This window comes from Natator depressus, chromosome 13 (genome assembly GCF_965152275.1).
Source record: "Natator depressus isolate rNatDep1 chromosome 13, rNatDep2.hap1, whole genome shotgun sequence".
Classification (NCBI taxonomy): domain Eukaryota; kingdom Metazoa; phylum Chordata; order Testudines; family Cheloniidae; genus Natator; species Natator depressus.
This window is the reverse complement of record NC_134246.1, coordinates 29,004,269-29,017,913: the sequence shown is the minus strand read 5'-3', so window position 1 is coordinate 29,017,913 and position 13,645 is coordinate 29,004,269.

The window sequence follows — 13,645 nt, the reverse complement described above, 5'->3', positions numbered from 1 at the left end:
CAAATTATGAAGGATGAATATAAAAAAACAAAACAAGCATGTAGAGACAAATTAGAAAGGCCAAGGCACAAAATTAGATTAAACTAGCTACAGATATGAAAGATAACAAGAAAACAGTCCACAAATACATTAGAAGCAAGAGGAAGACCAAGGACAGGGTAGGCTCATTACTCAATGAGGGGAGAAAAACAATAACAGTGTGACGGGTCCATGGGGTGCAGCCTGGACTGTGAGACCGCTGAGCCCTCAAAACCCACCAACCTGGGCTGCCTTTCACATTGTGATGCTGATGTCAAGCTACAAGCCTTTGACAGGCACTGTACGTACACAGCCATCCACAGGCATGGATACGCCCTACTGAGTTACATGAATGATCTCCCAGCCACTCATGAACCATCAATAGAGAGACTCCAGCCAATTCTCCCCAGTCTTGTGCCCCACAACTTGCACTGGTCAGAAGCCTGGCAAGTATAAGCTTTACCACGTCTTCATAGGGAAGTGGACATGCACCAGCCTTTGTAATCTGAGCTGAGATTTTCCAAGCACTTCCAAAACACACTATTTTAGGTAAAATATAAAATGGATTTATTAACGGATTTTAAGTGATTATAAGTAGCAGGCATAGAGATCAAAGTTGGTTACATAAGAAACAAAAATAAATTTGCAGTCTAATTCTAACTTTAACAGACTGAGGACAATTTGAATCAAGCAGTGTCTAACAGATGCTACAACAAGCAGGGTACAGTTCCTCAATACACAGACTGGGCACTCTTCCAGCCTGAGACCCACTCTTCCCCAGTTCAAAGGTTTTTTTTTCAGATTTTTTTCAGGTGTTGAGATGGGGGCGGGGGAGGAGAGGACAAGTCATGATGTCACTGTCTCCCTTTTTATACCTTCTTCCAGCTTCTAGAAAGATCCTTGCTGTGACATGGGGGGTCAGTCAATCCCCATTGGGAAAGCAGTCTCCATTGCCTACGTGCCTTCTCTATGGAGCCTCTGGGATAGTGGATTGTTTTCTTGATGGGCCATTAATGCTGTCTGGGCCCTCCTTTGTTGCATCTGAAAGGCTGGCTGTGGGCATTTCCAACCCCACATCATATTTCAGTGACACATATAGCAATACTTCATAACCTCACACACAATGACAACACCTGCAGTCCAACTGGATATTAATGTTCAGCAGATCAAGACTTTTAAAATGATACCTCAGAAGACATACTTTGTACAAAACACACCATAATTATATGACAGTGGTGAATATGGGGGTAAAGGGTGGTACTTTGAGATACAGCATGTTAGAAATAGAAAATGTAGAAATGGCAAAAGTGCTAAATGAATTTTTTGTTTGAGTTGTCATCAAAAAGGTTAGTAGCAATTGGATGTCTAACATAGTGAATGCCACTGAAAATGAGGTACAATCTGAAGCTAGGACTGGGAAGAACAAGTTAAAAATTAATTAGACAAGTTAGATGTCTTCAAGTCAGCAGTGCCTGATGAAATACAACCTAGAATACTCAAGGAACTGACTTCAGAGATCTCTGAGCCATTAGTGATTATCTTCAAAAAGTCATGGAAGATGGGAGAGATTCCAGACAACTGGAAAAGGGCAAACATAATGCCAATCTATAAAAAGGGAAATATGGACAACTCGGAGAATTACAGACCAGTCATCTTAACTTCAGTACCTGGAAAGATAATGGAGCAAATAATTAAGCAATCAATTTGCAAACACCTAGAAGATAATAAGGTGATAAGTAACATCAGCATGGATTTGTCAAGAACAATTTGAGTCAAACCAGCCTAATAGGTTTCTTTGACAGGGTAACAAGCCTTGTGGATAGGGGGAAGCAGTAGATGTGGTATATTTTGACTTTAATAAGGCTTTTGGTACTGTCTTGCATGACCTTCTCATGAACAAACTAGGGAACTACAACCTAAACCGAGCTACTGTAAGGTGGGTGCATAACTGGTTGGAAAACCATTCCCAGAGAATAGTTGCCAGTTTTCATAGTCAATTTGGAAGAGTATATTGAGTGGGGTCCCACTGGGATGGCTCCTGGCTCTGGTTCTGTTCAATATTTTCATGAATTATTTGGATAATGGGATAGAGAATAGATTTATAAAGTTTGTGGACAATACCAAGCTGGGAGGGGTTGCAAGGACTTTGGAGGATAGGATTAAAATTCAAAATGATCTGGACAAACTGGAGAAATGGTCTGAAGTAAATAGGATGAAATTCAATATGGACAAATGCAAAGTACTCCACTTAGGAAGGAACAATCAATTGCACACATACAAAACTGGAAAGGACTGCATAGGAAGGAGTACTGCGGAAAGGGATCAGGGGGTTATAGTGGATCACAAGTAAAACACGAGTCAACAGTGTAACACTGTTGCAAAAAAAGCAAACATCATTCTGGGATGTATTAGCAGGAGTGTTCTAAGCAAGACACGAGAAGTAATTCTTCCGTTCTACTCTGCACTGATAAGTTCTCAGATGAAGTATTGTGTCCAGTTCTGGATGCCACATTTCAGGAAAGATGTGGACAAATTAGAGAAAGTCCAGAGGAGAGAAAAAAATGATTAAAAGTCTAGGAAACATGACCTATAAGGAAAGACTAAAAAAATTGGGGTTGGTTAGTCTGGAGAAGAGAGGACTGAGGGGGGACATGGTAATAGTTTTCAAGTACATAAAAGGTTGTTACAAGGAGCAGGGTGAAAAATTGTTCTCATTAACCACTGAAGATGGGACAAGAAGTAATGGGTTTAAATTGCAGCAAGGGAGGTTTAGGTTGGACATTAGGAAAAACTTCCTAACTGTCAGTTAACTATCAGTTAAGCACTGGAACAAATTATCCAAGGAGGTTGTGGAATCTCTGTCATTGGAGGTTTTAAAAAACAGATTAGAGAAACACCTATCAGGAATGCCTGCCTTGAGTGCTAGGACTGGACTAGATGGCCTCTCGATGTCCCTTCCAGTCCTACACTTCTATGATTCTGTGAAACTTGACTAGTTTGGGTTTTCTGGAACTCAGGTCTATTTCATGAATCTGGCTCCAGTTTTGCATGACCCTTGGCTAATTTACAGGAAGATGTGAGCAATTCACAACTTGTAATTTAGTCAACACATGACACCTTGTTTATTTTTTTTCATGCCAAACATCTAGAAATGAGTCCCGATTTCCTCCAAATCATTCCCCACTCCTCCTAGAGTTTGGGAGTGTTTAGCTACAAGGCCTGGCTCACGTCTATTATTTTTGTGTTTTATTTTTCTACAGGTAGCTGCATTCCTCTGTATTTAATATGCCTGAGGGGCAGGCACACACATCAAGGTCTAGTCTCCTCTTGATGAGCACTAAACGGAGTGCAGACCTCTGAGAGAGCCTGAGCATACAGTCTAGGCAGCAGTAGCATTCTGGGAGGCAGGTATGCAATGGTTTCCCCTAAATAATATTTGAAAATGAAGAAAAACATGAACAAATGCAGGCTGCTCTCTGCCAGGCCCCTCTGCCATCCCTCCCAGTTCCATACATCTCACTCTTTCCAGATGTAATTGCAAAATATGTTCATTCTGCATTTCTAATGGGGAAACACAGATGGTAATGGCTAAGTGTAAAATGTATCTATTAAAATCTGCTGCTGATTGTTCCTCATAATGGGCTTTGGTCCTTTGAAATATGTTGGAGAAGATTTGCATAGAAATTTCATGATGCAGAGGGTTAGGGGATATATCTGTTAGGTTCTGGACTTATTTCTATTGCAGTAGCATGTAGATCAACTGTGATCAGGACTTCACTTGTGCTAGGCACTGTACAGACATATAGTAAGAGACAGTCCCTGCCCCAAAGAGCTTACAATCTAAATAAATAATATAGACAAAGGGGACATTATTATCCATTTTGCTTAGACCTTTGATTCATTTGACCTTTAGGTATGTTGTTTTCTGGGAAGCCCATTTACATCTCCACTATACAGGAGGTCAGGTTGTGCCACCCTTTACTCTTTCCAAGTAACTTTACTCTGAAGACATCTCCGGCAACTTCGGATCCATTGATTGGTTTGTGGAGTCAGGTATCAGTCAGCATGAGGCCCGATGGCACAGTGTGGCCCAGGGTAGAAGGATAAGACTGTTCTCTCTGAATGATACAGGCTAGGTGCAGGAGGTATGACTTAGAGAGTCATATTTACTGTAGGTGGAAAGTATCTAAGATTAACTTCTTGACTGATGTGTGGCCATGTGTGACTGGAGAAAGGCAAAGCATGATTATTTATGAATTAGTATGAATTATTATTGCCATTGTTTCATAGCTGGACACATCAGGCAGGCAGGGGGGAAGGTGAAGGAGAACAGAGAATGACACTTGATAAGTGCACTAAGCTATGGAAGATACCAAAGAAACCAGAACCAGAGCCCTGTAGAAAGCCCATTGCGGGATCCTGTGTACAGGACACATTAGAACCACAAGCTATCTGGGATGAATGATCTGGGAAGTAAGAGCCATGAGACTGCATGGGTCTTCAGTCCTGGCTTTGAGGTCTGGGTATGGCTGATGCATATTGGAGAGGAACCCGAATCAAATCCTCCCAGACTTTGGTGAAATTTGGCGCTAGGTCCAAACTTTCAACTGGCTCCTGTGACAGCTCTGACAATATGCTGCAATATTCTGGACAAAGCATATGGAATTGAGTATTTTATGAGTCCAGTGTATTAAAAATGCAATTTTTTATGTGTTATTGTGGAATTGTATGTAATTTGTCTAGGAGATGTGATTAATGTGATCTCTGGGAAGAATTAGGAACTTCAAAGGATTTGGGGGGACACAACGTGTGAAGTGGATTTCCTAGGAAATACTTGGGGTGAGGGGAAAGCAGATGACCCACCCCCCTTTGAAGCTTTGCTTTGAGCAGAAAAACATTGTCTGGTTGATTACCTATGCAGGGTCTCTTCAAAGGCCCAAACAGGATAAAGGCTGACTCACAGATTCATAGAGTTCTTGTTCTGAGCAAAGGGTGTGATGCACATGAAAGTACATGACCACCCCTGGGTGGGGTTTGAAGGACTGCTCACCTGCCAGAACCCATGTTGAAGCTGGGGTGATCTCTGGTAAGCTTTTTACCATGCATGTCTGTTCTTTTTTTGTTTTTAAGATGTTTTCTCTGCATTTCTTATACCTTAATAATAAAATGTGCTTAGTTAGAAAGAGCTGTGTGGTAACTAATACCTGTGGCAATTACACTGTTAACCGTCTCTGAAGAGAGGCAAAAGAAGCTTGATTAGGCAGCCTGTCTTTTGCTGGGTAGTCAGAGGACTGTGCAGCCTGGAAACGCACAGTCGGGAAAGAAAGAGACATGTGTCTCCACCCCAGAGCACCAACAGCTGAAGAGCTGGAAGTGGGTGCACTTGCTGGACCAGAGATGGGGAATATGGTTGCTATTGCCCCAAAATGTGACAGCCCCAACAGTAGGCAGAACCGAAGCCTCAGCTGCTGCCCCAAACCTCTTGGCTGCTGAGGGAGCAGATCTAAAGTCCAGTTCCTCTCTCAGGTGCATTCACATTGCTTGTTCCTGTGTGTGCTGCACTGGGGTTTCACCTTGGCTCTAAAGTTGGCCTTTAGCACTCTCTCAGGGCCTATCCAAAGAGTACCACTGACTTCAAAGGGCTTTGGATCAGGCCCTCGGTGCAGGCTGCCTTGCTGGTGCTGGTGCTTCCTGATCAGCAAACGTGCTGATCTCTTGCTATTAAAATCAATCACTTCGCTAGAGAAAAATTCAGAGCTGACAACTTCCCCACCAGAGCCAGGGGTACGAGCGAGTCTCTCTTGCTCACTCTGGTAACCAACTTATAATTAACAGTGTAGAGGACACTGCTCAGAATCTAAACGCTTAGATTTCAGTTTGGGCTACTTCCAGCTCTGCTAAATCCATTAATTACACTTCGTACAGCGGCATTTACTGATGAATGAAAGATTTCATTAAGCCTGCCGGCTTCCTATAGCGCAGCAAGACCTCAGACAAGCTCCCCTGAGCTTCGGCGCTGATTAAGTAGCACTGCTGTGTCTCATTCTGTTACACACACGGCTCACCTGAGGGGAGGATTTAACCAATGATCTTTCCTCTTATCTCCACTCTGCTGCTCCATCCCACCGTCTTTATTGCCAATGGGGGCAGAAGTGGCATCACAAAAAGCAGCTAACAGTGGGCTCACCAGTTGTTAGTCTCCGTCACAGCTGCAGCAGGGAGTTGATACGAGCGAGAGTGACTCTGAAAGGGACACACTGATGTTTTTAAAGGTCCCAGTTCCGAGCTGTGATCCAGCAAGGGATGTCCACGTATGTTGTAACACTAGCTGCACCTTTGGTGTTGCTCTCGCACATTTTGTCCTTTCCCCTCTCACTTAGGAGGTGTGATTTTGACCCTTTACTACTGTTTTGGGTAAGCCCAGAAATCTGCTCCCTAAGGAATTTTCTAACCACACCCTTTCTACAGAGAAATCCAGATTAACCAGCCAAAATGGCAACTGTAGTAACCCCCCAGGAGCGAAGCCTGACTGTCGGGGAAACACACAGAATGGGATTCCAATGTGGGGTTTCACCTCCTGGATGGATTTGGGAAATACTCTAAATCCTGTGCATAGATTAAATAAAAGAACTGAGCCCCAGTGGTGAAGCTAGTAGGGGGTCCAGGGGATGAGCACCCACTCCCTGGCAGACTTTAGGTGTATGTATGATGCCTTTTCAACAATTATATGCACAGAGGCCGCTCCAGGCATAGGCAAGCTAGGCAGCTACCTAGGGTGGCAGATTTGCAGCAAACTGGGAGGTGATCAACTGTGCACTAGCCTGCTGTGGCGTGAACTGACGGTCCGTGCGCACCCTGACATGTGAGCAGCAATCGTTTCTTGAGGCCTCTTTGAAACAGGACTAGACCAAAGAGTGATAACAAATTTAATGGGCATCAGCAGACACCACCCAGTGCACACTAAGGGAGGCCTCACCTGTACACTTGTACAGAGGCCTCAGCACAAATCATGCAGCTGGAGGGCCCAGACCAGTGGGGCTGCCCCCAGCCCCCGGCGGTGTCTCCGTGGACAAGCATGAGGATGAGGGCTCCCGCTGGAGGGGCAGTGACCAGGTAAGTAGCACCCCCTGGTCCCCCTCTTCCCGCTCTTGTAGTCCTCCTGCTCCTCTCTGGCCCCCATGTCCTACCTCCACCCCAGCTGCCCCATCCTGCCCTCCCATGTCCTACCCCCCCCACACCCTCGCCTTCTGGCTATTGCCCCCCCCGTTGCAAAACCTGGCTCTGCCACTGTTTAGCCCTACAGGAAAACCTGCTCAAAGGTGGCACAAGAATTGTGACTAGAGTCATAAAGAGAATTAGGCACCTAAGTCCAACATTTAGGCACCACTGGCATTCACAAACCCGTGCTCAGCTGCCACCTCACCAGGTGGGTGCCTGAGGTCCCTTGGCACCTACATTTCTGCGGGGAAAGTGCCTAAATTCCAACAACTGAGCCTCGGCGCTGCCGTCCGCATTCTGACACCCCCAGCAGGGGGAGCCAGGCATTCCCCTGTCTAACTCGCCTTTGGGTCCAACCCGGTAGGCATACTCCGAGCACGCCTAAACACACACAAAACAGCCAGGGCGGTGTCCCCACCCCCCATAATCTTTAGCCCCATGGCATTGCCCCATGCCTTGCATTGCTAGGCAAGGTCCTGTGTGGTCTGCAGCACATTAGCCTGGCAGGACGTGGCAAAGCCCTCAATGTGTGCAGTTGTGCCAACCCCCAGCACTCAGAAATCAGGCGATAGGGTCCCCAAATATCATGAGGTTAGCTTGAAAATAATGAGATTTTTTTAGGGATTCTTTTTATTTGCTCACCTGCTTTTGAGCCCTGAGGGGGCATATCTCCCAGCTTTCCTCCACAACTGTGAGGGCTAGAAGTGTACTTTGTTTCGAAATGAAAGTCGAAAGTCTCACACAATCACATGACCCCAGGAGCTGGCGCTTTAAGAAAAACACCCAATGTCATGAAACCTGCAATAAAATTGCAAGAGTTGGCAGCATGTGAGCAGAGTATAAGATCCCTGAAGCACGGGAACCCTGCTCCTGTGAGGCTTAGCACCTCTTCAAGGAGAGCTTTGGGGTGTATGGCCTGCTGGGGATTGTGTCTCTTTGCTGAGGGCCCGCTCATGCCCTGCACGAGGTGGGGGTGAGGTACTGCTAAGTCACAGCACCCACCGCCACGCCCTGCCGGGTGGGTGTCCAGTTCTGGTGAGCCCCCGCATTCACAGCCATGCAGGACAGTGGGAGAGAGGGGGGTTGGGTGAGCCATGGCCCTCACAGCCACCCCCTGCAGTCGGGGGCTGGGATGGGTACTGCTGAACCACTGCAGTCACAGCCATGTCCTGCAGCAGAGCCACTGCAACCACGGCCACATCCTGCAGTGGCGGGGTCAGGTACTGGCAGGGGGCCAATGAGGGGGGTTCACCAGAGCTGGGAATTTGGGCCAGCCTTCCCTCCCTCCAGCAGTGAGGGAAATCAGATCCTCACAGGGGGTGGGGTCAGGGCAGGCACTGGGGTGGGGCTCTGAACTTTGAATATCAGCGTTGTCATCTATTTCACTGCTCAGCCAAACGCAGAGGGGAGACCAGGGGCTGGGAGGCTGCGAAGCTCAGCACCATGGGCTCAGTTGGATGCTGGTGGCTGGGCCGCACCTCCACGTATCTGTCTAACCAGATGGGGAGCTCAGCCTGAGCAGCCCAGGCAGGCATGTGAGTCCCCTCAAGGGGGAGCGCCAAGATCATGACCATACTGTGAACACGGGCACCCCCTGCTGAAAGCGGCGACTGGGTTGGGCAGAGTCTGGAGGATTCCACTGCCTGGCCAGCTCCGCCCCGGCCTTTTCTCAGGAGAGGTGCCAGTGCAGCAGGACCCCTCTCCACAAACAGCAGCACAATGAGCCAGTGGAGGCCGTCAGCCTTCTGACATGGGCAGTGCCCCTCATGGCACATCTGGTTCTTCAGCAGGGGCCTGGGTGACCCTTTCTGGGGCGAGGCTCCTTTTCATCTCGTTCTCATCCCTCCTGTTCTATCTCCCCTGAATATGTCAGCGGTGCAGCTGCCTGCATTCTGGATAGCTGATCTTGTCATCTCCGCTCTGCCGGGTAGAGAGCAGGGCTCTGCAGGTAACTGAAATCCCAGCCTCCAGGTTGGGTTTGCCTTCAGAGAAGCATGGTTTTGTCTTGGATTGGAATGGCACATCCCAGCGGTGGCAGCTTTGGAACTCTGTGCTGGCCTCATACCCAAGAACCTCTGAGTCAGCCGTATTTGTAAGGGGAGAGTTCTCTATCCAATGCTCTGAATTCCGCCCCACAGAACTATTACATATCCTAGCCTGGATCGGTCTTGTTTGTGTTCCTGTCCCTTGTTACTATCCATTAATCTGCTCCACAGAGCCAATATGTACCTTTCAATTATTCATATCTCGCAGCTTAGGACTTAATTGAACATTATCAAGTAAACACTGAAAGATAATGATAATGACTTGCACTTAGCTAGCTCCTATCATTTCAAAGGATGGCAAATTGCTTTGTCGGCAGTATAGACATAGATCACTTCACCCATCATGACAATGCACCCACCTCTTGGATGGAACATGACAGCTGTTCAACAGCTCACACAGCAATACATGACTGTTTAGGACAGGAAGTGAAGAAGAGCATCGAATCCAACTGAAGTCTGAATGAGGCAGGATGTAATTGCCTGGATTGGAATGTGATCAAGATACCAGGGCCAGCTCCCTTTACTCCTATACTAGGTGCTCTTTGATGGTCACATAGCTCAGTAGCAGAGCCTCAGTTTGTCATCTCTGTGAAGGTCTCACTGGTGATACAAGAGCGTGAGTACCAAGCTCAGGGCAGCCTGTTAAAAACCAGAGCACAATCCCCATGTTGGTTGTGAGTTGTAAACTTAGATTTCACCAACTAACTGCACCAAGTGCAAACTCCTCAGGTGCTTTACCAGAGTCACCGTGGGTGACTCTGGTCTGTCTTGCCATCCTGGTGACAGATGACTCCTTATACCAAAAAAAGAAAAGGAGGACTTGTGGCACCTTAGAGACTAACAAATTTATTTGAGCATAAGCTTTCGTGAGCTGCAGCTCACTTCATCGGATGCATTCAGTGGACTGCATCCGATGAAGTGAGCTGTAGCTCACGAAAGCTTATGCTCAAATAAATTTGTTAGTCTCTAAGGTGCCACAAGTCCTCCTTTTCTTTTTGCGAATATAGACTAACACAGCTGCTACTCTGAAACCTAGCAATATTCGGGTTACTCCTAATCTCAAAGGACCAGTCACTTACCCCAGGTCAGCTGTGCTTTAAGTCTCACACCGAAGACAACACTTGTAGCCAATTCTATAATAAACAATATGAAGATTTATTAAATTGGAGAGTTATTTACAAGGTTAAAGCAAGCAAACATAGACACATGAATGAGTTAAAATCTTAGGCTTCTATAATCAGCAAGCTCTATGTATCCTTTAGGGCTAACCCAGGCTAAACAGTGGATGATCTCTTGCTTATGCCTAGAAATACCTTCCCCTCCAGAGCCCAGGCAGCACAGAGATCTTTAGTTCCATCTTCACGGTGAAGAGAGCAGAACAATATGAATCTTTAATCCTTTTGTTGACAGTTTCTCAATCCAGATGTAAAGAGTTTCCAGTTGTAAGCTCCAATCACAGCCCGTCTGATCTCTATGGGTCTTCTCTTTTGGGAGGGGCATAACAACTTCTGTAGAAGAGCACACTAATTAGTGTCACTTTCCTGTGTGGCAATTCACAATACAATTGTGCAAATATTACATTACAATATGGGACACAGATATTCCAGGCGAGATTAATGCAGGCAGCAACTCACAAGCATTCAATAGAGTCTAAACACTAAACACGTTCTTTATCATTCTAATATCTATTTTATCAACGTGAGCCAGACAGATTCCAGTTGTGTAACTGTCAGTGTCCGGCTGAGAGCCGGGGACCATGGTGTAAGCTGGCACCTGGCCTGGCAGCATGACAAGCTCATCCCCAAAATAAACCAAATTTCCTTTTTGCTGCCCCATGGGCATTTGATATACTGTGTGTTAGTAGAGAGAGTTCATCATGGACACCTTCCCACCTGTTCCCAATCCCCTGGACCCTGCTACCCACCCATCCATGCTTGTGGAATGTCCCTGTGACACCTACAGCAATCGTTTGATGTGGAAAAGCATTATCAGGTGTTGGCAGGTTCTTATTCCAGCCCTAGAAACCCCGGCTGGTCAGCCCTCCTGCTGCTTAAAAGCACACGCTCCACCAGGTACCTTCACCAAGTGTCTTTATTATTATTTCTTTCCTTATGCTCCAGGTACAACACAATATAGCAGCAGATAGAAGGGGCTTCCTTAGTGTTCCCTGGCTCAGCCTTTTATACTGCTTGCTTTCTCCTCTGAGCTACCTAGCTAGTGAGCTAATTACCTCATTAGCTCATCAGACTCCCTGTAAGAACATGAGAATGGCCATATTGGGTCAGAGTAATGGTCCATCTAGCCCAGTATCCTGTCTTCTGACAGTGGCCAATGCCAAGTGCTTCAGAGGGAATGACCAGAACAGACAATTATCCCCTGTTGTCCACTCCCAGCTTCTGGCAAACAAAGGCTAGGGACACTCAGAGCATGGTGTTGCATCTCTGCCCATCCTGGCTAATAGCCTTTGATGGACCTATCTTCCAAGAACTTATCTAGGTTTTTTTTGGAACCCTGTTATAGTTTTGGCCTTCACCACATTCCCTGGCAATGAGTTCCACCGGTTGACGGTGCATTCTATGAAGTACTTCCTTTTGTGTGTTTTAAACCTGTTGCCTATTCATTTAATTTAATTGGGTGACCCCTAGTTCTTGTTTTAGGTGAAGGAGTAAATAACACTTCGTTATTCACTTTCTCCACACCAGTCATGATTTTATAGACCTCTGTCGTACCCCTCCTTAGTCATCTCTTTTCCAAGCTGAACAGTCCCAGTCCTTTTAATCTCTCCTCATACCGCCACAGGTGCAAAGGATCCCCTCTAACCTTTCAAACTCAATCAGACTGCCTAATTCCCTCCTACTCTAGCTACACCCAGTGTTCCGTGTGTTCTAAGTGACCAGGGTGCTGGCTGTCATTAGAGGCTCTGTTTATAGCTGCTAACAGCACCCTCTCAGATCAGGAAAGAATTTAGTTATTTTATAGTTCTGGAGTTGGTCCTGATCTTTAAGAGCACTTCCTTTTCCCCCTATTCCTCCTCTGATGTGACAGTTTGCTCTCTCCCCTTCCTTGGTTCCAGTTGTTTTAACAGGCCTCCATGTTCTCCTTTACATGGAGAAGCTGGAAGCAAGGAGTAAGAGCCAAGATGACATGATTTGTCAGCCCTTTGGCAGCTCTGCAGAGTACCAGTGGCCACTGACCACAGGGTGAGAACCACTGCAACATGGCGCTGTCAGAGTGGAACATGTCCCATTTTAAGGCCACATGTCAGTTGTCTCCAAGTCCCATGGGACTTAGGGTGCAGTGAATGCTATGTGGGATTTGAGAGCCCGCCCCTCCAGGCCTGGTGCCCGAAGGGTTAAGGAAGAGGTGCTGGCAGGTTTCTCCCAGAGTCAGCATTAAAGCCATCAGAGGGGGATGCTCTCACAGGGCAGTGGATGAAACACTTCAGGCCTTTGCTCAGGCTGCCCAGGGTGGGCATGAGGCAGAGTTTGGCCCTAGCACAGATCATGTTCTTGCATCCTCTGCTTTTCTCTGGTTTCTTTTCTGCTTTTCCTCAGTCCTTGCCAGCACAGCATGGACCCCCAGCTCTGGACTCAGCTGCTGGGAGCAGGAGGGACTGAGTTTGATTTAGACTGTGAGTATTTGTGCAGTCGTTAAACCTCTGTAGTCTGCTCCTGAGTTGGCCTCTTAAGCAGCTTACAATGTCTATGCCCTGAACTTCGCAGGTCCTTTTTATCCAGAGGATGCTCACACCAGTTTCAGGGATTCTCTGCCAGCACATCCCCTGGGCTCCCCACTCTCCCTGCTCCTGCACAGCATAGAACTCGGCATCTAAGGGGAAATACTCTCCTGGACTCCCCACTTCCCAAAATGGAGCCCTCATTACAGGGCAGTCTGGAAGCACCTGGCCATGTCTCCTTCCCACCAGTGTGCCCAAGCTTGGGGATTCTTGGCTCCCTCTCCAATCCCTGAGTGCACCTGAGGTTGTGGCCACTTTGATTCACCTCTTCCCTTGGCCCCAGGGAGCTGAGCAGGATCTCAGCCAGACCACCCCAGTATGATGTCAGGAAGTGCCTGGGCAAGTGTATTTAGAGATGCATTGGCAACACCCAGGGGCGCTGAAGGTGAGCACGGGTGAGAGCACACCGTCCATCCACTGGATGCTCTGGGACCAATTTCTCCTGTTGGAAGCCATCAGACTCCAGTCCTTAATAGCTGATGTCTCAAGTGCTATTTCTGGCAGATCACTAATGCCTAAATGACAGCTACATTAGCTGAGTCAATGCTGAGGATGTAAATTTGCAGCTGGGGAAGCTGAGGTTTAAGCAACAAAACGCGGTCATGGCTGGATTTCTAAGAGATTAGAG